The sequence below is a fragment of the Solanum verrucosum genome, unplaced genomic scaffold (genome assembly GCF_900185275.1).
Source record: "Solanum verrucosum unplaced genomic scaffold, falcon-dt-bn FXZP01000299.1, whole genome shotgun sequence".
In the NCBI taxonomy this organism is placed as follows: Eukaryota; Viridiplantae; Streptophyta; class Magnoliopsida; order Solanales; family Solanaceae; genus Solanum; species Solanum verrucosum.
Window position 1 is genome coordinate 574,945 of NW_026019922.1, and position 26,773 is coordinate 601,717.

The window sequence follows — 26,773 nt, forward strand, 5'->3', positions numbered from 1 at the left end:
TATTTTTATTTTTATTTTATTTTTTATGTTTTATTTATTTTATAGTGTTTGATCTTCAACATATATTTGATGTTTGAATTTTGTGTTAGTGATCTGATTTAACTTTTAATCTTGGGTATTAATTATTAGAATCAAATGGGTTCTACATAATACGCCTATTTTTTAATGTTTAGATGTTCCATTTAGCTTTTATTCAATTAATGATAAAAGAAAACGAGACTCTCTAAAGGGCATTATAGTATTTTTTAATTAAACTTCTCTTGGAAGAAGAAAAAAAAGAAAAAATATAGTGGTCTTCTTGGGTGGTACATTGGCATGACAAGGGCCTTATGCACATATTGACTCTTAAATTTTCAAGAAAGAAGCAGGTGCTTCATCTTCTCCACCTATTTAACACCCCCTTCTTCTTTCATTTGACAAAGCTATCAAACTACAAACCCAATATATCTATTATTGGTTTGCGGAATACCAACAAGGCTTCTCTCGGAGAGAATATCCACAATCATATCAAATTACTAATACCCAAGTAAAAATCATTTCTTCAGCCTACTCGACGAACCATGTATAGAAAGAATACTTACCCCTATCTCCCTAGCCGCCTCAGTTACATAACATCCATCTTTTCCCTTATGAGTCTCAGTCCACATTTTTCCTCAATCCACATTTTTTCCCTTTGCCTTATGAAATTTTCAAAAGGTAAATCGTTCTTATAATGAATTAAGAACATACTTATCTAGGCACATCATATTAAACAACTATTTCAGCTCTTCTTACCGTAAAACTCTTCATATTTCTAGTATGAGGAGTTTTGTTCTGTCGAATTTCCCTTCATCTCGCCTTCATTTTTCACCTATTCTTATTCCAGCCACTGTAATTTTAGGTGAGCCAGGTTGGGATCACCGAGCGATTCCGTGACGCGCCCTTTTTCCTTTTCACTCGCCCATTGGAACTTATCTGGATCTTCATCAATTCTTTTGGTGACCTAGTCATCCTTCGCCAAAGCGATCGGTGATACGTCGAGTGGAACTGCTGTTTTCCGAAGTTACCCCTAATTCAGCCTCAGCGTTCTGTAACTTTAGGCGGTATGGATGCAACTTTGCGAATCAACGAGTGACATCAGCGATCATCAGACTTGTCTTTCCCTTCTCTTTCTTGCTCGTGGTGTCTCTATCTCCCATTTATGTCCTAGCTTTGTTCCTCAATCCATAAGCCTGAAAACCAATGGTTTTACATTAGTTGTTAGAACAAAATAAACATATGAGGACATTAAATATGTCAAAATAAAGCCCTGAATGAGTCCAAATCGTGGACTCATCAACACCCCAACTTAAACTTTTGATTGTCCTCAAGTAAAATTTAATTTCAGCAGTTCAAAAAGGGATGCCTCAAACAGTGCTACACAAGTCTCAATCATGAATGCACGCAACAAGACTCAACTTACTCATGCAAGGATCAATTGTGCACTCAAAGATTCCAGTTTTGATTCACCATTATCAAAGATTCTCAAGTTCACAATACTTGCTTCAAATGCAAGTTCAAGCTCAACAAAGGTACTCAAATTCCCTCACACAAAGAGTGATTCCATATTCACACACAATGGTTTAAAAATTTATAACTCTGGAATCATGATCAACCCTCACACTCACAAAGATGAACACATGCATGACTCCACCAATAGGTTTGCCCTTATTTTCCAACCAACACTTGTCTCAGCTCACTCAAGATCAAAAAGGTCTTTTCAAGGCTTGTAACAGGGCTGAGTGTAAAGGTATGGTCATTTAGGCTTAGTGGCTGCTATCCTCATGAAATGTGGTGTGAACAACACTTTTACTATTTTTCATTATTCTCATTCATGCTCAAAACTTACCCCATTATTCACTTTTCATGGAACGCCGAACACCCCACATTCTTTTGAACTTTTACAAATTTATTTCAAAACTTTTTCATTATTTTTCTTTTTCTTTCTTCTTTTCTCTCTTTTTATTTGTATGGAGGGGTTCCATCTTTTTCACACACTCACAAGGTAGGCCACAAAAAAGGTATAACGATAAATTGTTTCACTCTTTAAATTTTTTTCCTAAGATCATTTCAAGAGATCACATTACTTGGTGAACCGGACCAACAGGGCAAATTGTAGGTGTCATCACACATGGTTCACGGTAATCTCATCACACAAGGCATTGACACCATTGTCAAAGAAGACTCCACACTTTTGTTGGTGTGCAATGGTCATCACAAGAGACTCAATTTGATAATCGTCTAGTGATAACAAGATGCAAAGAGTTCACATATTGCCTATGCAACTTCATTTGGCCTCATTGTAGCCTCACATTCATGTTTGTTCGATTGAGAGCACTATTTAAGTCATCATAATTGAACAAGACCGATACTAAAATTTGTACAAGAACAACCACAATTAATTACACTATAGGTTGCAAAAATGAGGGTAAATAAAGGTCCAAGAACACCGCATAATTCACTGACCAAGTACACAATCCCCACCAAAAGCATTCACATTATCCTCAATGTGAGTAGAGAACGGACACTCTCGCTGATAAAAAAAGTATAAAAATAAAAACTAACAAATGAAGATAAAATTCTAGTATGTAAAAATGCAGAGCTAGTTGATGAGGAATCTTCACTAAGCGCCCAGTCGGCGAGAAAATGAAACAGTCACCAAATGCTTTAGCGTTGCACCCAATAAGCAGAATATCACATATTGTTCTAGTGGCTGACACTTGCAGAAAGGGGTAATTCGGCAAGAATGTAGGAGTTCAGGTCGGTGACTCACATAATGGACTTGGAACTTTGCCGATCGATCACTAAATCACGCTGACAGCAATAAAGTAAAAGGGCGAGAAATATTGGGTCGCCTAAGCACATCGGTGATTCACCAAGTGATGAAAATCTCTTGCCAAATGTTCCAGAATCTCAATCCCATCTCCGTAGTCCATAGGGCAGACTATGTCGTGCCAGCCAAACGGATTCGGCGATTGGCCAATAGCATTTTCCTCGCACAAAATCCTGCACCGGCATAATCAACACACATTATTTTAAAAAGTAACACTTCGGTTGCCTCCCAAGAAGCACTTTATTTAACATCGTGACACGACGTGGAAATGCTTTCAAGCATCTTCCAGGTAGACCACCTCAATCAGAGAAATCTCTTGGCACTCGCAAAAGTATAACTTCAAGCGTTGCACATTCACCTTAAATGCAGGTTCTTCTTAAACTTCAACTTTGATGGCACCATTTGTGAACACTAGTGTTACTTTAAATGGTCCTGACCATTTGGACTTTACCATTCTTGGAAAGAGTCTAAGTCGAGAGTTGTATAGTAACACCAAGTTTCCCACTCTGAACTCCCTCTTAAGGATTTTAGCAGCATGCCATTTCTTCATCTTATGCTTGTAAATGGCTCGACTTTCATAAACTTTTACTCTGAATTCGTCCAACTCATTTAACTGTTCTACTCTCTCTTTGGAGGTCTTTGTCCAATCCGGATTTAAAGCTTTCAATGCCCACAATGCTTTGTGTTCTAATTCAACTAGTAGATGGCAAGATTTACCAAAAACTAGCTGATACGGAGACTTACCGATTGGTGTTCTGTATGCGGTACGATACGCCCATAATGCATGATCAAGCTTCCGAGACAAATCAATTCTATTAGCATTCACTGTCTTGGCCAAAATGCTTTTGATCTCCCGATTTGACACTTCGACATGCCCACTCATTTGGGGATGGTACGTTGCCACTTTGTGCTTCACTCCATACTTGCTCAATGCAGCTGAGAACCACTTGTTGCAAATGTGGGATCCCCCATCACTAATAATTTCCCGAGGAGTACCAAATATCATAAAAATATAGTATTTTAGGAATTGGATAACGTTTTTCCCTTATTGTTTGGAAATGCAAAAGCCTCCACCCATTTGGTAACATAATATACAGCCACCAAGATATACTTATTACCAAACGAACTCACAAATGTGCCTATACAATCTATTCCCCAAACATTAAATATCTCAACTTCTGAAATGAGCGTAAGAGGCAATGCTTGTCTTTTGGACACTCCACCTTCTTTCTGACATTGAGTGCACTTCTTAAAAAACTCATGAGTATATTTGTAGAGAGACGGCCAGTAGTATCCACTTTGTAGAACTTTAGCAGCTATACGTACACCACCATGATGACCTCCAACCGGTGAAACATGACAAACATGGAGAATTTCAATAGCTTCTTCTTTCGGAACATATCTTCTAATGATATGGTCAGCACACTCTGAATAAATATGGTTCATCCCAAAAGTACTTCTTAACATCGAATAAGAACCTCTTTTGTTGGTAGAAGTTCAGTTCATCCGACATTAATCCACACATTACATAATTGACAAAGTCAGCATACTAAAGAGGTTATTTGAGAGTTACCGTGAATACCTCATCATTGGCAAAAACATAATTTATGTTGATCTCTAGCTCATCATTCTCATTGCTTTCCAATCTTGATATGTGGTTTGCCACCTGATTTTCCCAACCACTTCTATCTTTGACCTCAAAGTCAAATTCTTGCAATAAAAACACCCACCTTATCAATCTTAACTTGACATCCTTTTTTGCCATTAGGTAACGCAGTGCAACATGATCAATGTGGATAATCACTTTAGTACTTAGCACGTATCCCCAAAACTTCTCAAACGCATAAACTACCACAAGTAACTCTTGTTCAGTGACTGTATAATTACGTTAAGCACTGTTTCAGATTTTTCTTGCATAGTAAATGGGGTGAAAAAGTTTATTGCCTTTTTTTCCCCAACACCACATCTAATGCCGTGCCGCTTGCATCAAACATTACTTCAAAAGATTCTGACCAATCAGGACTAATGATGATTGGGGTGGAAACCAATTTTTCTTTCAAGCACTTGAAAGCTACCATGCAAGCATCATCAAAGTGGAATTTCACCTCTTTCTCCAAGAGTTTACATAGAGGATGTGCAATTTTTTTGAAGTCTTTGATGAACCTTGGGTAAACTCCGAAATGTCCCAAAAAACTCCGAATAGCCTTCACCGAAATTGGTGGTGGTAACTTCTCAACACTTCAATCTTACCTTTGTCAACCTCTAGCCCCTTTTCCGACACTTTTGACCAAGAACTATACTTTCGTTAACCATGAAATGACATTTTTCCAAATTTAGGACCAAATTTGTCTCCACACATCTTTGTAAAACTTGTCCTAAATGCTCTAAACATTCTTCGAAAGTGTCACCCAAAACCGAGAATCATCCATAAATACTTCCATTGAATCCTCCACCATGTCAGCAAAAAATAGATAACACGCAACGTTCAAATGTAGCTGGAGCATTACATAATCCAAACGACATCCGTTTGAAGGAAAAAGTGCCATATGGGAAAGTAAAACTTGTTTTCTCTTTGTCCTCTGGAACAATGGAGATCTGATTATAATTGGAAAACCCATCCAAAATGCAATACCAACCTCTCTCGGAGAGTCGATCGAGAATTTGATCCATGAACAACAGGGGAAAATGATTCTTTTCGGTCCACGAATTTAACTTCTGATAATCCATGCAAACTCTCCACCCCATCCCCGGTCTTATAGCTACAAGCTCCCTCTTTTCATTTGGGACAATCTTGATGCCTCTTTTTTTTGGTACACAATGCATCGGACTTACCCATTAGCTATTTGCAATAGGGTAGATCACACCTGCATCTAACCACTTTATTATCTTATTTTTCACCACCTCTTGCATTGGTGGATTCAATCTTCGCTGATGTTGAACACTCGGTTTACAATGACTAGCAAGCTGAATTTTGTGAGTGCAAATGCCTGGAGGAATGCCCATTATGTAAGCGATAGTCCAACCTATAGCTTTTATATGCCTTCTCAATACCTCAAGGAGCAATTTTACTTGCCATTTGAGTAAAGTTGCTGCAATAATCATCGACAAGGTGTTATTTGCTCCTAAGAAGGCATATCGGAGATTAGAGGGTAGTACCGTCAGCTCAAGATTTGATGGTTCTTCTGTGGATGGCTTTGCAAGAGGGCTTTCTCAGTTTTTTTGGTCAATGTCCAACTTTATTGGAGCCTTTGAATACCCCCCTATGCCTGAAAGAGCGGCTACTACCTCATCGGAGCCTTGAATTTCAAACTCATCATAGTTAGAAAGCATAGCTTCAAGTGGTTCACTCATACATATCAAATGGCTCACACTAGCCAATGCCTCATCAATCACATCAACAGTAGAAACCTCATCAGTATCAGTCGAGTGTTTCATTGACTTACAAACATTAAAGGTAACTTCATTTTCATTGATCCGAAATTTCAGCTCTCTGCTCTCAACATCCACCAATGCTCTCCCAATAGCCAATAATGGCCTTCCCAAAATAATTGGGATTTCAGCATCTATTTCACAATTGAGTATGACAAAATCATCTGGAAAAATGAATCATCCAACCTTAACAAATTTGTCATATAATATCCCCACTGGATGTTTAATTGATCGATCCACCATCAAAAGTCTCATAGTTGTAGCCTTTGGTTCACCCAAACCGAGTTGTTTATAGATCGCGTATGGCATTAAATTTATACTTACTCCCAAATCGCATAAGGCTTTGGCGAATTAGAGCATGCCAATGGTGCACGGGATCGTGAACGCTCCAGATCTTCTTTCTTTTTGATCAGCTCCTTATTCATAATTGCACTATAACTGTGAGAAACTTCGATTGTGTCAAAATCCAAGATATTTTATTGTGACTAACTCCTTCATAAACTTGGCATAACCTGGCATTTCCAACAATGCTTCCACTAGAGGGAGATTAATCGATAGGGTCTTGAACACCGATAAAAACTTTTTGAACTTCTCATCCTCATTCTTCTTCTTGAGGCGTTAGGGAAATAGAGGAGATATTTTGGGTGAAGGCTGCTTTACTTTTGGGCTTGGCTTGGGTTTCTCCACATCACTTTGCGGCTCCTTGGCAATGTCTTGATAGATGGTTATATCTTCTTCCTCTATACCTTTGCCTTCTTCATGCGTGTGCACTTTTTTATTTCCCGTCACATCACCTATTGTTTCTTTTCCACAACGAGTTACCACTGCCAGCCTTCTATCTTCAACGTCCATTATCATTTTTTGTTTCAATTTTGTTGAAAGTAAAACATACTGACCATCAAGTACCATGATTAAATCTGCGTGAGAGTTTACTTTATTGTTCAATGACGAAAAGTTAGCTTTCATCCCTTTCAATAGATCATCCGAGCCTTCAACTTTATCAAGAATGCGTGAAAGCAAATCATTCACCCGGGGACTACCTGCACTCCCTCTCAATTTTGGATCTCACTTGAGAATCATCCTCCCTTCTCCAATAATCAGTCTGCTCGGAACAAGCTTGATGGTATCTCTTTTGCTCTTCCACCTTGTGATAGTTCCAACCTTGATTCCCACCTCACTGTAAATAGCGTGGGTGGAAACCCTCTTTGCATATCTTGGAGTTCCAACCTTGATTCTCCACCGACTTTGAATAACCTGAGAAAGAACCCTTTTCAATTCTAAAAACTCCAATTGTCCCTTTTGGTTTTCTCGCGTTCTCCATCATATGCTCTTGTTAAAGCTCCATTTGAGTCAACATTTATTAATGTTTGCATCCCTTTCTCTTTCCTTATCAATTTGTTTTTGTGTCATTCTAAAACACAGAGGAGAGACTTGATCATCTTGAGTGTACCAAGCTTGATTTGTCTTTGTCATGTCATCAAGAAGAAATGGAGAAACCTCAAATGATTGTAAAATTATCCCCCCTCGTATCAATTGATCTGCCACTCCTTTATTAACCGAATCAAGACTCCGGTAAAAATATTGGAGTAGCAACTCATTTAGTAGCCCATGAGACGGGCATTTAAGCAAAAGTTTCTTAAACCTCACCGACGTTTCATGGATGGGTTCACCTTCGAATCACTTGAAACCTTGAATGTTGTCTCTAAGTTTCATCATCCTTGATGGGGGAAAGAATTGTATTGAATGCTATAATCAACTCCTCCCATGATGTGATAGAATTGTTTGGTTACTAGGGCAACCACTTACTAGCTTCCCCTGTTAAAAATAGTGGAAATAACTGAAGCCGGATAGAATCTTGTGACACATTTTTGAATGAAAACGGGCTGAACACCTCTAGAAAATTTCTTACATGCTCATGCGGGTCTTCGTGCTCTAGCCCTCCATAGAGTCCCCTCATTTGGACCCAATATACCTTGCAAAGGGTATAAAGGCATGGCTGGCGTGATCACTAAAATGATGCCCACAGATGGGACTTAAAACCTACGGGGGAACGTAGTTTTGAGACTATGAGGGTGACTGACCCTATTCCAACTCAGTAATAAGTTTCTCCCAATTGATTAGGTAATTAACAAGTTATGACTCAAATTCTGTAATATACTTAATAACTCAAAATACTGACATGCTAACTGAGAATGCAACATTAATATACTGATAATGACACATTCAATAACTGAGGCATGTATATCTGAAATAACTAAAATATCTGGCATGTGTAATTTCAAGAACAAAAGAACTACATAACTAGGGTTCTTGAATTCATGCAAGAAACGATGTAACAACATGATAATCACATTTACATCATTAAAGTAACTAATTTATACTGATTTTTTGAAGTTCTAGAAACCCTAGGTCTAAATAATAATAAGGGAATCAAGAATCTGACTAAATTTTAGTGACCTAACGGGGGAAAGGAACCCACTAGTGAAATCCCACATACCTGGTGACGAATTCCACAGAGAAATCCTTCAATTTCAGGGCTGGAATTTGTTGAATCTTTATGTGTTCTTGAACTAGGGTTCTTTACCTCTTTCTCTTCTTACACTGTAAAATTTGTAAGTTTTGATTAATGGTCTGACTAAGGTTAGTTTTAGTTATGTTTCTAGCCTAAAACTGACCAAAATAACATAGTTTAGGGGTTAAACGATGTAGTTTAGGTGTCCAACACATAGGGAAAAGACCAAAAGACCCCTGACTTAACTGTTGTCGAGGTCATCAACGGACGGCACCGACGGACCGTCGATCGACTAACGGTCTATGCTGGTTAATCGTCTGTCGTGACTGGAGGCTGAATTGGTGGTGTTGATCCATGGACATGGACCACGGTCTATGACCTAACCTACTGTGGGTCCAGCTATGGGTCTACACTTAGAATATTTTCTAGGGCTGAGTCTGGGGAGGGTTGCAGTTGTGAACCATAGACCACCAGCACAGGTTGTTGGTCACCCTACGGTCCGTGGGTGGAAACTGTGGGTTGCACCTGCAACTGCTGGAAATCTGTACTAAGGTATGTTTTAGGATACGGGGTGTTACATAATTGTTCTCTTGAGTCTATGCTATGACGATTATGAAATTGACTATTTCGTTGGGATTTAACTTAGCATCAAAGAACTTTGAGGTGGAGGCTCAAGTAGGATAGTTTCTAGTAGCAACCTCTAATTTCAAACTACGTGCCCCCGTAGGATTTCCATAAATGACATAATTAGGGGATCCACAAATAAAATATGAATCATGATATGGATTTATGCCTTGGCAAGTAGACTCTCCCTTCTCAGTGTGGGAGTTACATTGTATTCCATGTTAGATGCATTGACCATGTTCATGATTTACGATACTTCTTTAAATGATATCACTATGTTTAGCATTGTTCTGCATATCATGTCTTTGATTATGTCCCCTTATGATTATGTTTAGCGATTTTTATGCATACCCATCATACGTATTACATTCAATGTACTAATGCATACATTTCCTACATTGTCTAACTAATGTAGGGTTCAATGATCTTTCGCGCCCCATTCGTTGCTACTGGATTGCTTTGTAGATTGAAGAATTGGTGAGTCATCATGTTCCAAGGACTATTTCACCTTTATTGATTTCATATGTTTTAAGTTTCTTGATGTTGTACGTGGTGTACGGGTTACATTTCGACCACTTCTTTTGATGTATTAGAATGTCTTGTCAAGACTATGAGTAGTTTTCCTATTCAATGAGATTTTTTATTTTATCTATTATATTGCGTTGTATGCATGTCAAGTTACTTGTGTAGGGCCTCTTGGGGTCTTATATGCCATGTCGCGTTCTGAGTGTACTTTGGGTCGTGACAATGATCTGCAATAATGACTTATAGATTTATCATTGAAGCACATAGAATTGCAATAACGTTTTTATGATTGGATTGGTATTAATAGATTCTGACATTTTCAATTATTATGATTGTGATATTATTATGCTTATACATATTGGAAGTTTACTTAGCACTGAGAAGGCTTTGGGATGGAGGCTCTCCCGTTAATTTTGGTTAGGTCTCTAGTAGCAATTCCTTTTTCCCATAACTACCTGTCCTGTAGGACTTAGCCCCATTGGAAATAGCTAGTGGATCCACCCAAGCATGGTCCTTATCTTGGTAAGTAGGACAATCTCTTTTTGCTATGAAAAATACATCAGATTACATGCTATGGGTCACATGGCTTTCTCAAGAGATTTTATGATTTCCTCAAAGATTATGATTTAAGTTTATGGTATGATGTTCCAATGTTGCATTGACCTTGTGTCATGATTTATGATTTTTCTTATCAAAATTTGATATGTTTTAATTGGTCATGCATCATCATGTTTACAAGACTTAGCATGTTTAACGTTTATGTTTACGCATATTTTCCATATTCAGTACATTGAAAGTATTGATGCATATATCTCTTATGCCTATATTATTTCATAATATAAGGACCGACGTTCCTTAATCCAGTCTTGGCTAGTTGGATTGATCAACTGCTTACAGAGATTTGTTGAGTCCTCATGGTTCAGGGACCTTGCTCCCATATGTCTTTTATTGCTTTTAGTCATTCCAGTTTTCAAACTTATTTCGTGAGCTAGGGCTTGTCCTAGAGACACCTATGATATATAGGCTTGTTGTCAGACTTAGTATGATTCCGTATTTACAGTCTTTGTACTCTGATTTTTGTATCATGTTGAGAGGAAGTAACGAGACATATTCTTCTTTGTATCTTTATTTCTATTATGTTTATCTTAGTGTCATGCCTATAACAAGTGGCTTGGTTAGGGTCTCTCGGGATCTTATTCATCGCATGTCTTGTCTAGGGAGTGGTTTGGGTCATGACACAAGGAATGCTTGCATATAAGAGAACTAGGGTCTAACCCCCCCCCCCCCTCCCCCCACACCCACAACCACCACCTCCTCTTGCCAAATTAGCATTAAAATATAACATTATGTATGAATTTGAGTCTAATGAGTTGTTAGAATACCAAATCATCAAACCACCCAAACTTAAGCCATTTCTTGTCCTTAAGCAAAACATTCACTAAGCGTAGTATTTAAGTTCAGTCACACCCAAGATAATATTTTGCACAATTACATTGTAGACACAATACATCAAAAAACAAAAAATACTCTATATACAAACAAAACTTACAGTTGGTTCCACCACCACTCATTAGACAAAGATTTTTCTTTCAAAATGCCTATCATTCATAGCAATTTTGAAGGACAACACTTGGATAATTCTTCATTCCAGAACGATTTCAAAACATCTCAAGTCAATGACATCCACTTTTAAGGTTTTCCCTGGAACTCACACGAATGTCAAACTTATGCAGCTTAACTATAATAGAGACGTCATAATTCAAATGAATGATGTAATGTCACTCACACAAGAGAAACTCCCGCACACACATATGAATGGCAATTACAGGGATTATAGATCATGAAAAACACTCACCCTCAATGAATTCAAGTATACACACATTGAACCATACACTTGCCCTGTATATAAATCAACACTAATATATATCGACAAGGCTCAAAATCCAAGAACTTGTGGGTTTAACATAGGCTTGGGAAAATGGTATGGTATCAGTTGGTTAAGTGACTAAGATGTCTCCCTAATGCTTTCACTTTTCTCTCAAATTTTCAATTCACTTCAACCTTATTTCTCCCTTTTCCTTATGTCCACTCATTTCAAACACCCGTTCGTGTATTTACTTAAGGAATGTGCTACCTATGAGCTAGCACCAACATTTTATTTTCCTTCTTAATATTCTTTCATCTATGAATTCACTAAAGCATTTCTCATTTTGAATCTTATGGTGCTCTATTGTTTTAGGTCATTTCTCTTTGTTCTCTTGGTGCACAAAACACCCAAATGTAGACTTTTGTCTACATCACAACCCATTCAATTTTTCCTCGCCCAAACTTAGGATTTTAGCTTACTTCACAAGTTATTATCATTTAGGGAGACAAGAGGGTTCAAAAAATAAAGGAGCATAATATTTCAAGGTCTTCATCATCGCCTCACAAAAAGTTATCTAATATGAAACATGGTGGCCAACAACATTCAGTTCAAGATCAAAGGGGATGACAAAGATTGCATAACTTTGGGAGAATTCTTAGTAGAGTGGCTTGTCAAAAAGGAAATAGATTCACCTTTCAAGCCAAGCCACATATAGAATTTTTCCTTGAAATATATTTTGGGGCAGGTTCTAGACAACATATATGTACAAGCATGAATAAAAGCCTTACCACACAAGGCATCACAACCCAACAATTAAACAAAAGGACTTTTTACTAACTAGAAGATTTTTTCCCAGTAAGGGAATGAGACCAGACGTATTGTTCGAAGTTTTCAAATTGAGAGGCAAATAAAACAAATAGCATGTGATGAAACACCAAAAAATGTGAAGACTTTTGAGAACTTCTTTTGTGATGTTTCATCTTTCGGGCTTGTAATACTGTATTTTCTTTTTGCCCATTGTTGAGCAAAAGAAAGAAAATAATTGTTAGTATAAAAGTGATAGTTGGTTTGTGACCTTGGTGTTCTGATGACTTGACCATACTTTCGACCATTTTGTAGAATTCAAACTGAATTCCTTGGCTGAACCACTTTTCTAAAGATTCCCGTTTGTTAATCAGAGACCTTAATCTTCTTGGTACTTCTAAATGCCATGGTTCAATTGATTTCCTGGAGAACGAATATTCCTTTCGAAAAATCTCTCATGACTTAAGAGACTTCATTGTATTCTTCAAACATAATTTTTTGGTAAAGATTCCAGGTGTCTTTAGTCCTTGATCACTGCCATATCGATTCAGATACTCAACTTTTCCTTTTAGGGAAACCATCGTGAGCTTTGCAACCTCTTTGAAACAAGATTGTATCGAAAGGGACTAAAAATGTTAGATTTAAGGATATCAAAAGATTGAATCAAGACAAACTTATACTTAAAAATGTCTTGGGTGCACCCTTTTTTTGTATACACGAGCCATACTTTGTTGATAAAGCTATCCAAAACAAATGTCCACCAATCTTTTTTCATCTATTAATGTCAGCTGATCTAATCAAGTTTTAACCCATTCAATATCCTCATTTTTAGCTTCCACAAATCGAAGAGATTGAATTTCAACTTCTGTTGATGTTACCGCCTTGGTTTCATACACCAGCAAGTAAGGGGTTTAACCAATCAAAGTGATTGTTGTCATACGATATCCCAAATCTGTGACAGGTAACTTTTCATGCCATTTTCTGGTGCCTTGAACCATCTTTTCGAGGATATTTTTGATGTTTTTGTTGGCATCTTCCATAAGTCCATTGGCTTTTGATTGGTATAGAGTAGAATTGTGATGCACAATTTTGAATTGGTATATAGATTTGCACTGTTGTATGTGATGATAGTTCTTGGGATACCAAAGTGGCAAATGATGTTAGAATCGAAAAAATTCACGACCGCCTTCTGAGTAGCTACTTTTAAAGTGACTTCCTCCACACATTTTGTGAAGCAATAAATTGTGACCAAAATGAATCGATGTCCTTCTGAAGATTTTGCCTCAATTTGTACGATGACATCCACCCCCAATGTAGTTAATGGCCAAGGAGTGGCCATAGAGTGTAACTCTGACGGATGTGAGATAATTAAATTACCTTGACACTGATGATCTTTGTTCACAAAGCGAAAGCAATCCCATTCCATCGTAAGCCATTAATACCCTACTCGAAGTATCTTTTATATCAAGGGCATATCCATTCATGTGGGATCCAAATATCTCAGCATATATTTCATTCATGATTTTCTGGTCTTCTTCAACCTCCACACATCTCAAAAAAATTAAATTTAGGGTTCCTTTATAATAAATTTCCCGCTAAAAAAGAAACCACTGGCCAGGCGCCTAATAGTTCTTTTCTAGCTTTCATTAGCATGCTCTGGATATTTTTTGTCTGCAAGAAAGTGCTTTATGTCTAGGTAACATTGCTCAATATATGGTTCTACTTTGAATGTGTTAGAATAGTTGTGTTGGTCCAAAGGAGTGATGCAAGTTTTGCTAGGATATGGAAGCATTGAGGCCAAAGTAGCCAGGGCATCAGTCAATTTATTAAGAAACATGGGGATATATCGAAACTCAATGAGCTTAAATATTTTTCTGAGGTCTTCCACACATCGTTTGTATTGAAGAAGCTTAAGGTCTTTAGTTTTCCATTTACCTTGAGCTTGCCGAATAAGCAAATCAGAATCTACCAACACAATCAAGTCTTGTACTTCCAAATCTATTTTCATATTTAAACCAATGATTCATGCTTCGTCATTTTTTGTGTCATTTGTATAGAAGAAACAATGTCGAGCTTTTGCAGGGTAATGCTGCCCTGTGGGCAATATGAGAATCGCTCCAGTCCTTGCGCCTTTTGTATTAACTGTTCCGTCAAAGTATAATTTCCATCGTGAACAACTAATTTTTGACGTATTTAATTGTATTTGTTTGTTTGTTAATGTTATTTTTTTTATTTTCTTTCTATTTAAAAAAAAATGAATTGTCCCAAAGGGCTCAATATTGATTAAATAGTACTAATTTGAATTCAATTATAACTACCTAATCAATTTTAATTCTAGTCCAAGAACTATGACTCAAATTTTAATCTCCACCATTCATATTTTTTTTTATCCAATGACTCTTGTTTGACCCTATCATGTTACAAAACACCTTAAAAATCAGATTTTGGCCCTATTATTTGTTTAATTTTTCCTCTCTCCCCTTTATTTCCAACCAATCTTGCAGAAAGATCGAATACTAATCATCCCTTTCTTTTTAGATTTATGAAGTTTCGGTAATCTCCATTTTATACCCCTAACATAAACGTCCAGAGCTCTTCAATGACTATCTTTTGATATAAGTTTCTTGTCAAAACTTCATCAAATAATTTTACAGGGAGTTTTTTTTTTTGCAACCTCCATTTACCCCAAAATTTGTATCAATCTTCTCATCCTCTCATCCCCTATCCAAATCCGTCACTATCATAATTTTTTAAATCATAGAAGTTATTTTAGTGCCGGATTATGATTATTTTTGGTAAATTTTTTTTAAATATTTAGTTTGCTAGTTTGTTTGATTTATATTATTTTTAAAAAAATATTATTTTTTATCTTTTATTTATTTTATGGTGTTTGATCTTCAAAATATATTAGTTGTTTGAGTTTTGTGTTAGTGAGTTGATTTACTTTTTAATCCTGCGTTTTAATTATTAGAATCAAATGGGTTCTACATCATACAACTATTTTTTAATTTTTAGATGTTCCGTTTAGCGTCTAATGAGATTCTCTAAAGGGAATTACAGTCTTTTTCAATTAATCTTCTCTTGGAAGAAGAAAAAAAATATAGTGGTCATCTTGGGTGGTACATTGGCATTACAAAGGGCCTTATGCAAACATTGACTCTTAAATTTTCAAGAAAGAGGCGGGTGCTTTGTCTTCTCCACCAATTTAATACCCCCTTCTTCTTTCATTTGAAAAAACTATCAAACAGTAAAGACAATCTAAATACAATTGGTTTGCGGAATACCAATAATGCTTCTCTCGATGAGAATATCCACAAACATACCGAAATACTAATACCCAAGAAAAAATCATTTTTTCGGTCTAATCGAGTAACCATGTATAGAAAGAATACTTACCCCAATCTCCCTAGCCGCCTCAGGTACATAACATCCATCTTTTCTCTTATGAGTCTCAGTCCACATTTTCCCTCGATCAACATTTTTTCCCTTTGCCTTATGAAATTTTCAAATGGTAAAGCGTTAGTATAATGAATTAAGAATACACTTATCTAAGCACATCATATTAAACAACCATTTCAACTCTTCTTACCCCAAAACTCTTCATATCTCCAGTATGAGGAGTTTGGTTCTGTCGAATCAATATATTGATTCCTCTTGCAAAGTTTCTACAGGTTAAATAAGAACGATATGAATAACTAAATTCAGAGAACAATTAACTTTATGTTTCGAGTGTGTACACTGAGTCGTCAAGAGTTCTACAATTCTCTCTTTCATTTCCTTCTAGTCTCAACGGAGGGAAATTAGAATGACCTTTCTTTTAAGTCTTTACAAAATTTCAACCGTCCACAAATTCTTGTGTTATAGTGTTTTTCACAACATATTTTTGTACAAATTTGAATCTCATTTGTATTGCCAAATATTTTAACTCTAAGTATATGATGACAAAAAACACTGTCTGGTTCCAGTTGTCCTTTGAAAGTCTTGTATTGAATATGTTTCATCATCAGTCACAAGAGTCATATATTGGACTTTGTAATAAAAAGCACCAACGGGAGAAAGAATAGTTGCATGTAAGTAAGAATCTATGAAGCCTAATACTTGACTTGTAATTTCAACTTCATCACCAATTTGATATATTGTTGTTTATTGTCCCTTATATGCAATTTATCTTATTTTATCTGAGATAAAAATCAATTCTTAATTGGTGATTTTCCTCTGGTATTGAAAAAAGTGAGCAATTTTGAACAGAATTGCATTGCATGCAATTGTGTTCGGTCACAAATATAAACTGGAGTTTTTTTAGTTTTTATGAATTAAATGAAATGTAAAAAAAAGGACAAATATTTATTGTTGTTTTTCAAATTTTTGAACTTTAATATGAATGTTATAAAAGAAAAAAATTATTTTACATGTTAAAAGAACGCGTCAAAATTGCTCACTTTTTTCAATGGCAGAGGAAAATCACCAATTAAGAATTTATTTTATCTCAAATGAAATAAGAGATATAGCATATAAGGGACAACCAACAACACTATATCAAATTAATGATGAAGTTGAAGTTGCAAGTCAAGTATTAGGCTTCCTAAGTTCTTACTTACATGCAACTATTCTTTATCCCGTTGGCGCTTTTCATGACAAAGTCCAATACAATACTCTCGTGACTGATGATGATACATACTCAAAGTAATATTCAACTAAAGAATTCTACTATAATAGATTGCAATAATCAAATATTATAATTTTAACCAAACATAATAACAATATTACAAGTTACTACATTAAAAGAGAAATTAGTATAACTAAAGCAGGTAGATAAGGACTTGAAACATAAAAAAAAAGAATATATATTTTTTTAAATCATATAGAAATCAGTATTGTGGTAACTAAGAAATTTTTGTTCTAACTAACTAAAATTGCATCAACAATTTCTTACATTTGGAAATATTACGATTACTGATTTACTGTTAATTGAATTTCTAACCTACATCCAAAAATATGAAGGCTTGATAAAGTACATCTGTTATGTAATCCCAAAATAAACTGATACTACTTGTTATTTGCTATTTATGTAAGCCATCATAGATTATGCTCAGACCATTTTGTTCTTTTCTTGTTTCCCTAAATTTAAAACATTGGTACATTTCAAGGGAACTAGTACATAAAGAAGTGGGAAGAAGTAGAGGACCTGGCGTCCATGGCGCTCTGAGTGGCGCGGGGCGCCAGAACCAAAACTTCAGAACTGAAGTTGGGGCGTGCTGGTTGGCGCGGTACCCTAGGGTAAAAACTTCAGAGAACTTTGTGGGGCATTCAAAGTAGCACGGCGCCCCACCACTCTGCCCAGGTGTTTGACGATTTATCTTGCTCGTTTTTCAACTCTATACAGAACTTGAAACTCCCATTTTAGGTGTTTTCATCCATAATTAATCAATTACTATTTCCAGAATCATATTCATGATTTAAATTTAATGAGTTCAATGTTAAAGTTCTTAATATTAAATATATTATACTTCTGAATTATGTATAATGTATTTCTATTAAGGGTTTTTTCTCTTGCTAGATTAGTGTAGTGCATGAGATAAAGACTAAGAGCCTATTTGTATAAGATTATATCTCTTTTCTTATAAGCAAAAAAAATCAGAATTTATGAATAACTGCTTAAAAATGTTTCGTTATTTAAGCTAACACTATAAAAATACTTAGAAGGTATTCCAGAATTCAAAGTACATTATGATCTAACTTTATATAGAAAAAGTATTGTAGGAAGCAAATACACCCCCTTGTTCAATGGAAAGGAGGTTGCCATATTTGGAAACACATGCTGGTGAATGCAAACTTGTCATCCCATCAAAGACTTTGGTGAGTTTCTAAAGGAGGAAGGGACATGGAACTATCCAACAATGGGAGAGCTTGTTCTTGAGTATGTTGTACTTGTCCAATCTAACTTGCATCTTGCATATCTCTGTAATCAAGGTGATGAAGCTTGGTGGACTGAAATAAACAATGGTAAGTTCATTTTTAAATCAGTTTGGGAGCTATTGAGGTACAAAAAAGAGAAGGTTTAAGACATGATGAGATTGTGGATAAAAGGAATTTCTCTTGAAACCCCTTTGTTGCTCGGAGAATTTGGTTCAGAAAGATCCCTTTGGATTCTCTAGTGCATAGATGGAACTCTGATAATTCTTGGAATTGTAGACGTTGTATGATTTTGGAAGAAGATACTATGGAACATCTTTTTCTGATAGGATAACATGTTATAAGAATTTGGAGCCACTTAATTAGCGCTATTGGAATTGTGGGCCCCATTCTCAACTTGAAGCAATCCATAAGGTTGTGATGGGTAGTAGAAGGCAATTATAGAGTGAAGGTAGTTTTCCAAGCTATCCTTAAATTATTTTATTGTTACTGTGGAAGCGAATGGATACTATTATTCATGGAGGTTCCTTTTCAGAATTTAGAGTGCTTTGGGGTATTAATGATATAATTTTAAAATTCATTCTCGTTAAATTAAAAGTGAACTGTAGCAGCAACTCTTGGCCTCTTAATCTTTCAAAATTGGAATAGTACAAACCTAAATTCTCTTTTAGAATTTTTAGATAGGACCCTCATCCTCCTAATTTACGGAAGTGCAACATTGATTTGGCATCTAAAAAATATTATGGTCCTAGTTCAACAGTCTTTTGTATCAGATATCATAATGGTAATTTGGTAGTACCCAAAGTTTCAGAATTCTGATACAACCAACATAGTAGCGGAAGCTAGAGATATAAAAGTGAGTCTTAATTACTGTATTGAGTATGAAATTGCTAATAACATTATTCAGGCTGATTCTTTAGTTCTGGTGCATATTTTAGAGGGAGAGTTAAAAGTGTCATGGAGTGTAGCATAGGAAATTAGTATCATCAGGAGATTGAGAAGAGATATTTCGCAAGAGTAAACATTCCCTTAGAAAAGGAAATTCGATAGTAGATTTTCTTATTAATTTAGTTTTATCTTTGGGAGGTGATTTTTAGATCAACCAATTTCAAAAAATTCATACCACAGAAAAGAGGATACTTAATCTAGCAAATATAATACACCATACATAAGGAGGCATCTACACAATTAACAAAGCAAATTGTGGTATGTGTATCATAGTCCATTATCCATAACTGATTACATGTAAGTTCATTCTGCTAAGGTAAAAATATCTATAATGATAAGCTAAAGTTTGATGTAAATTAAATAGATTTGTGTACTTAAACAGGGTGAGAGCTTGGGGTATCCATTAGTACCAAATCAAAATTTTAGTTTCAGCTAAAAATCACAATCACCAAGGTGGATCTGTAGAAACCTACAAAAGGATGCAACATAAATTTTTTCTGATTTTACTGTGGTAGAATTGTCCAAACAATGGCTTAAATAATGGTATTAATCCTGAATGGGGTTCAATCCATTGAGACATTGTAGGGAGATAAAACTACAATGATATAGAGCTAAAACATAGGGCCTTAATTTTTGTCATAGCATTTGTGGATACTGGATCTGCACATTTTGAAGGCTAGAGTTAAGCTTCGGTGCAATAGTAGAACTTGTTTTACATAATGAGTTACATTTACACCAAGATCTGAACTTACTAGTAGTAGATCTAACCGAGGGATTCACAACTCCCATGATGATTGGTTTCAGAGACAAACAAGGTAGAGTAATGAGATGAAGAATTAACCTTAGAGGTTCGATTGGTTCAAATGAGTGAAGACGAGAGCGATTCCATTAGAATTAAACATCTCACTTTGATTGTAGATAGAATTAAAGATCTCACCTTGATTGTAGCTTGAATCACAACAATGGAAGTGTATAAAGATTGGGATTTTAGAGGAGCGTATAAGGAAGAAGCTGGAAGTTGCTGACTGTTCGTGTTATCACATTTCGAATATACTTTTTGTTTTTATTATTTCTATCAGATATTTTGTTCCATTTACTTATGCTTTTGTTTCTTGACCGGATCACTTTTGGGCTCGGTTATTTGTAAAATTTCTCTTTGTTTTTATGAATAAATGGGCCTCGCCCGATTAAAAAGTGACTTGTTTTTTTTTAAAGTCAGTCAATTCAAATAGGATCTTAAATAAAAGTACTTTCTTCATTAGAAGATGAGATATTATCCTCATTAATTAGGGTAATATCCTCGTGTCACAAACTAAGCAAACAGTAGGCCGAAATTGTGAACCTAGCATACACATTTATGTCAAACTTATTTTAACTAGTATGAAAATATGACAATTTTCAGAAAGTGCACGTTTTATTTAAAATTTTAAGGCTAGTATGTAAGCAAAACTTAATGCACATCAGGATCTCAAATACATTAATATTACAAAGATTTGTAGTATATAATAATATACCTGAGGCATGAATCACAAAATTGGTCTTTTTACCGCCATGCCTTTCCCTGCTTATGTTACCACAACCATCAATGATGGAAAAGGTGTAAAATATGTTGTAACCCTAATAAAAGGTTGGATAACCAATTTGTAGAGGTTAATTAAGACTTTATCAACTATGTCAATCAAATAATTGGTGTACAAATGAGATTTATTCTTTATTAAATATTTTTTATGGGTTTTACATTAATTAGTCCACAAATAAAATAATAAGTTACATTCTGCCACATGGCCCAATGACCACATAACTATAATCTATTTAGTTACACATATAATGATTTTTTTTTATAATGTTTATCTACATACCACAATATGAATGTAACACCCCAAAAATAGGAAAGTTAAAAGAAAAAAGAAAATACAGATTTTTGGCGCTGAATTAGTTTCTTCGAGTCCAACCTACAAACCGTAGGAATTTATACGAGTCGTAGGAAGGGATTCATTGACTTGAAGATGAGTTTTTGGAATTTCAAGTTTGTGAAGTTTGAACTACGAATGAGCAGGTGGAATCGTAAGAAGGTTGACGAGCCGTAGGTGGGTTTCGTAGGAAGGTTCTAGACTCGATGAAATTTTTAAACTGAAACTTGTTTTTTTTACAAATGGGTTTTATAGACAATAGAAATTTATACAGACCGTAGAAAGGTCGTGGAAAGTAAAGTGAATTTTGGATTTCTGAAGTTGGTACTATGGTTGACTAGTGCATACCATAGGAAATTCTACGGACCGTAGGTCCAAACCATAGGAACCATATGACAGTTATTTTTAAGGGTATTTGGGTTTTTCCTATGTATTAAATGTCTATACTAGGTCGTTTAACACCTATTTCTAAGTCATATAACTATCCTTGTACCCTTAAAACTATCCTAACTCTCTCATTCACTCAAATTCCTAATTCATATCCACATTCATCTTCCTCAACTCTCTCTCAAGTTCACGAAAGAAGAAGCCAGGGTTTTCAAATCAAGTCTCATTTTTCACCATTGCTTTTGGGATTTGATTCTCAAGGTGTGTAGAGTATCATCGATGGGTTCCATTCACCCATTAAGTCCCAAAGGTTTCTCAATTCTCCAAGTTCAATTTCATCAATTTGATTAGGTTTTCATTCAATTCCTCATGGGTTCTAGTTGTGTTGATTCAATTATTTAATTTGATCTTATTATTATGGTATTGATTCAATTACATGTTTTCAGTTGATATCACATGAACCCATGCATCAATTATTATTATTGACTATGAACTCTCAAAGTCATGAACTTATGAAGAAACTCTGAATCAATAAATGATGTTTTCAGGAAGGTTATGCATGATTTATGAAAATAATGGTTTTATGATACAGGTAACTTTAAGATAAGCATCTACGAAATTGTGAAAGGATTTTTTTCACATGTTAAGGAATCATGATTGGTGAAAGGTTTTCTCACACATTCTTGATTCAAGATTTAATGAGCTACTCTATGATATTTTAAGCTTGGCTTACTAACTTAATTGTTTTCTTCCGTGTATGACACGACGATTATAAAATTTACTATTTCACTGGGATTTAACTTAGCATCGAGAGATGTTTGAGGTGGAGGCTCAAACATGATAGTTTCTAGAAGCAACCTCTCATTTCAAACTACGTGACCCCGTAGGATTTTATTAAATGACATAGCTAGGGGATCCACAAAAAGAATATGAATCATGATATGGATTTATGCCTTGGAAAGTAGACTCTACCTTCTCAGTGTGGGAGTTACATTTGATTCCATGTTATAGCTCGCATGGTCTATTGCTGGTTAAAGCTAATATCCCATAAAATAAACTAAATCTACTTCAAAGGTTTTATGAAGCTTTCCTTATGATTTTAAGATATATTGACCATGTTCATGATTTACGATTCTTCTTTAAATGATTTCACTATGTTGAGCTCTGTTATGCATATCATGTCTTTGATTATGTCCCCTTATGATCATGTTTCACATTTTTATGCATACCCCTAATACTTAGTAAATTCTATGTACTTATGCGTACTTATTCCTACATTGCCTAACTAATGTAGGGTCCGATGATCTTTTGTGCCCCATTCATTGCTACTAGATTGCTTAGTTGATTGAAGACTTGGTTAGTCCTCATATTCCAAGGACCATGTCACCTTTATTGCTTTCATATGTTTCAAGTTTCCAGATGTTGTACGTAGTATACAGGTAACATTCCGACCACTTCTTTTGATATATTAGAATGTCTTGTCATGAGTAGATTTCCTCTTTTTATGTCAAACTTTATTATTCTGTGAGCTTTTTTTTTATCTAATATATTGCGTTGTATGCATGTCAATGGACTTGCGTAGGGCCTCTTGGGGTCTTATACGCCATTTCACGTCCAGGGTGTACTTTAGGTCGTGACAATGAGCTGCAATAATGTCTTATAGACTTATCATTCAAGAGCATAAAATTGCAATAATGTCTTTATGATTGGATAGGTATTAAGAGATTCTTACATTTTCAAGTGTTATGATTATGATATGATTATGCTTATTTATACTGAAGGTTTACTTAGTACTGAGATGACTTTGGGATGGAGGCTCTCCCGTTAATTGTGGTCAGGTCTCTAGTAGTAGTTCCTTTTTCCCATAACTACCTGCCCTGTAGGACTTTGTCCCAATTTGACATAGCTAGTGGATCAACCTAAGCATGGTCCTTATCTTGGCAAGTAGGACAATCTCTTTTTGCTATGGAAAACACATAAGATTACATGTTATAGGTCACATGGTGTATGTCGGTTAATGTTTAACATCCCAAAAATGATTATGGTTTTCTCAAGTGAGTTTATGATTTCCTCAAAGATTATGATTTAAGTTTATGTTATGATGTTCCAATGTTGCATTGACCTTGTCTCATGATTAATGATTTTTCTTATCAAAATTTGATATGTTTTAATTGGTTATGCATCATCATGTTTACAAGACTTAGGATGTTTCATATTTATGGTTATGCATATTTTCCATATTCAGTACATTGAAATTACTTATGCATATATCTCTTATGCCTATATTATTTCATAATATAAGGACCGACATTCCTCCATCTGGTCATGGCTAGTTGGATTGATCAGCTGCTTACAGAGATTTTGTGAGTCCTCATGGTTTAGGGACCCTGCTCCCACATGTCTTTTATTGCTTTAAGTCATTCCAGTTTTCAGAGTTATTTCATGAGCTAGGGCTTGTCTTAGCAACACCTATGATATATAGGCTTGTTGTCAGAATTAGTATGATTTTGCATTTACAGTCTTTGTACTCTGATTGTTTGTATCATGTTGAGAGGAAGTAGAGAGACATATATTCTTCTTTGTATCTTTATTTCTATTATGTTTATCTTATTGTCATGCGTATATCAAGTGGCCTTTTTAGGGTCTCTTGGGATCTTATTCATCATGTTATGTCTAGGGGGTAGTTAGGGTCATGACACACGGAATGCTTGCGCATAAGAGAACTAGCGCCTAACCCCCCCCCCCCCACCACCACCACCACCACCACAACCACCACCACAACAACCACCTTCTCTTGCCAAATTTGCATTAAAATATAACATTATTTATGAATTTGAGTCTAATGATTTGTTAGAATACCAACTCATCAAACCCCCCAAACTTATACTATTTCTTGTCCTCAAGCAAAATATTCGCTAAGCATAATATTTAAGTTCACTAATACCCAAGATAATATTTTGCGCAATTACATAGTAGACTCAATCTAACAAAAAAAACAAAAAACTCCATATACAAACAAAACTTACAATTGGTTCCACGACCATTCATTAGGCAACAACTTTTCTTTCAAAATGCCTTTCATTCAAGGCACTTTTGAAGCACAACACTTGGATAATTCGTCATTCTAGAACGATTTCAAAACATCTCAAGTCTAAGACATCCACTTTTAAGGTTTAACTAAGAATTCACAGGAATTTGTCACATTTAGGCAGCTTAATTATAGTAGAGACGTCATAATTCAACTGAATGATGTAATGCCAATCTCACATAAGAGAGACTCCCACACGTGTATGGGTGACAATTACAAAGATTAAATATAATGAAAAACACTCACTCTCAATGGATTCAAATATACACACATTGAACCATACACTTGCCATGTATATAAATCACCACTAATATATGTTGACAAGGCTCAAAATCCCAAGAACTTGTGGGTTTAAATTTGGCTTGGGAGAAAGATATGGTATCAATTGGTTATGTGACTAAGATGTCTCCCTAATGCTTTCACTTTTCTTTTTAGCACTCCACTCAAAGTTTCAATTCACTTCAACCTTATTTCTCCCTTTTCATGATGTCCAGTCATTTCAAACACCCATTCTTCTTTTTACTTAAGGAATATGCTAACTATGACCTAGAACCAACATTTTGTTTTCCTTCTTAATATTCTTTCATCTATGAATTCACCAAAGCATTTCTCATTTTGAATCTTATGGTGCTCTATGTTTTTAGCTCATTTCTCTTTGTTCACTTGGTGCAAAAAACCCCCAAACTTAGGCTTTTGTCGACATCACAACTCATTCATTTTTTCCTCTCCCAAACTTAGGATTTTAGATTACATCAAAAGTTATTAGCATGTAGGGAAACATGAGGGTACAAAAAATAAAGGAGCAGAATATTTCAAGGTCTTCATCATCGCCTCACAAAAAGTTTAGCCAATATGCAACATGGTTGCCAACAACATTCAGTTCAAGCTCAAAGGGGCTGACAAAGATTGCATCAATTTGGCAAAAAATTTAGTAGAGTGGCTTGTCAAAAAGGAAATAGGTTCACTTTTCAAGCCAAGCCACATATAGAATTTTTCCTTGGAATACATTTTGGGGAAAGTTCGAGACAACATGTATATACATGACTTAATAAAAGCCTTACCACACAAGGCATCACAACCCAACAAATTTTCAAGTTAGTGTCCAAATCAATTAAAAATAATGACATTTGACTAACTAGAAGGTGTTTTCCTTATGAGGGAATGAGACAACGTATTGCTCGAAGTTTTCGAATTGAAAGGGAAATAATACAAATAGCATGTGATGAAACACCAAAAAATGTGAAGACTTCTGAGAACTTCTTTTGTGATGTTTCATTTTTCTGACTTGTAGTACTGCATTTTATTTTGTTCCATTGTTGAGCAAAAGAAAGAAAATATTTGTTAGTATAAAAGTTATAGTTGGTTTGCAGCATTGGTGTTCTGATGACTTGACCATACCTTCTACCATTTTGTCAAATTCTAATTGAAATCCTTGGCTGAACCACTTTAATAAACCTTCCTCTTTGTTAATTAGAGACCTTAATCGTCTTGGTACTACTAAATGCCATGGTGCAATTGATTTCCAGGAGAACAAATATTCCTTTGGAAAATATATCTTCTCATGACTTAAGAGGCTTTATTGTATTATTCAAATACATTATTTTTGGGGTAAAGATTCTAGGTGTCTTTAGTCGTTAATCAATGCCATATCGACTCATGTACTCAACTTTTCCTTTTGGGGAAACCGTCGTGAGCTTTCCAACCTCTTTGAAATAAGATTGTATAGAAAGGGACTTAGAAATGTTAGATTCAGGAATATTAAAAGATTAAATCAAGACAGACTTCTACTTATAAAGTGGTATTCCTTTTAAGAAGTTGTTTAGATGCATATATCAACTTTGAATGAGTCATGCCATGCACTTTATATTAGACTCTTGATGTGTTTGTGTTGTTTAGTTCTCAAAGTCTGAACCAT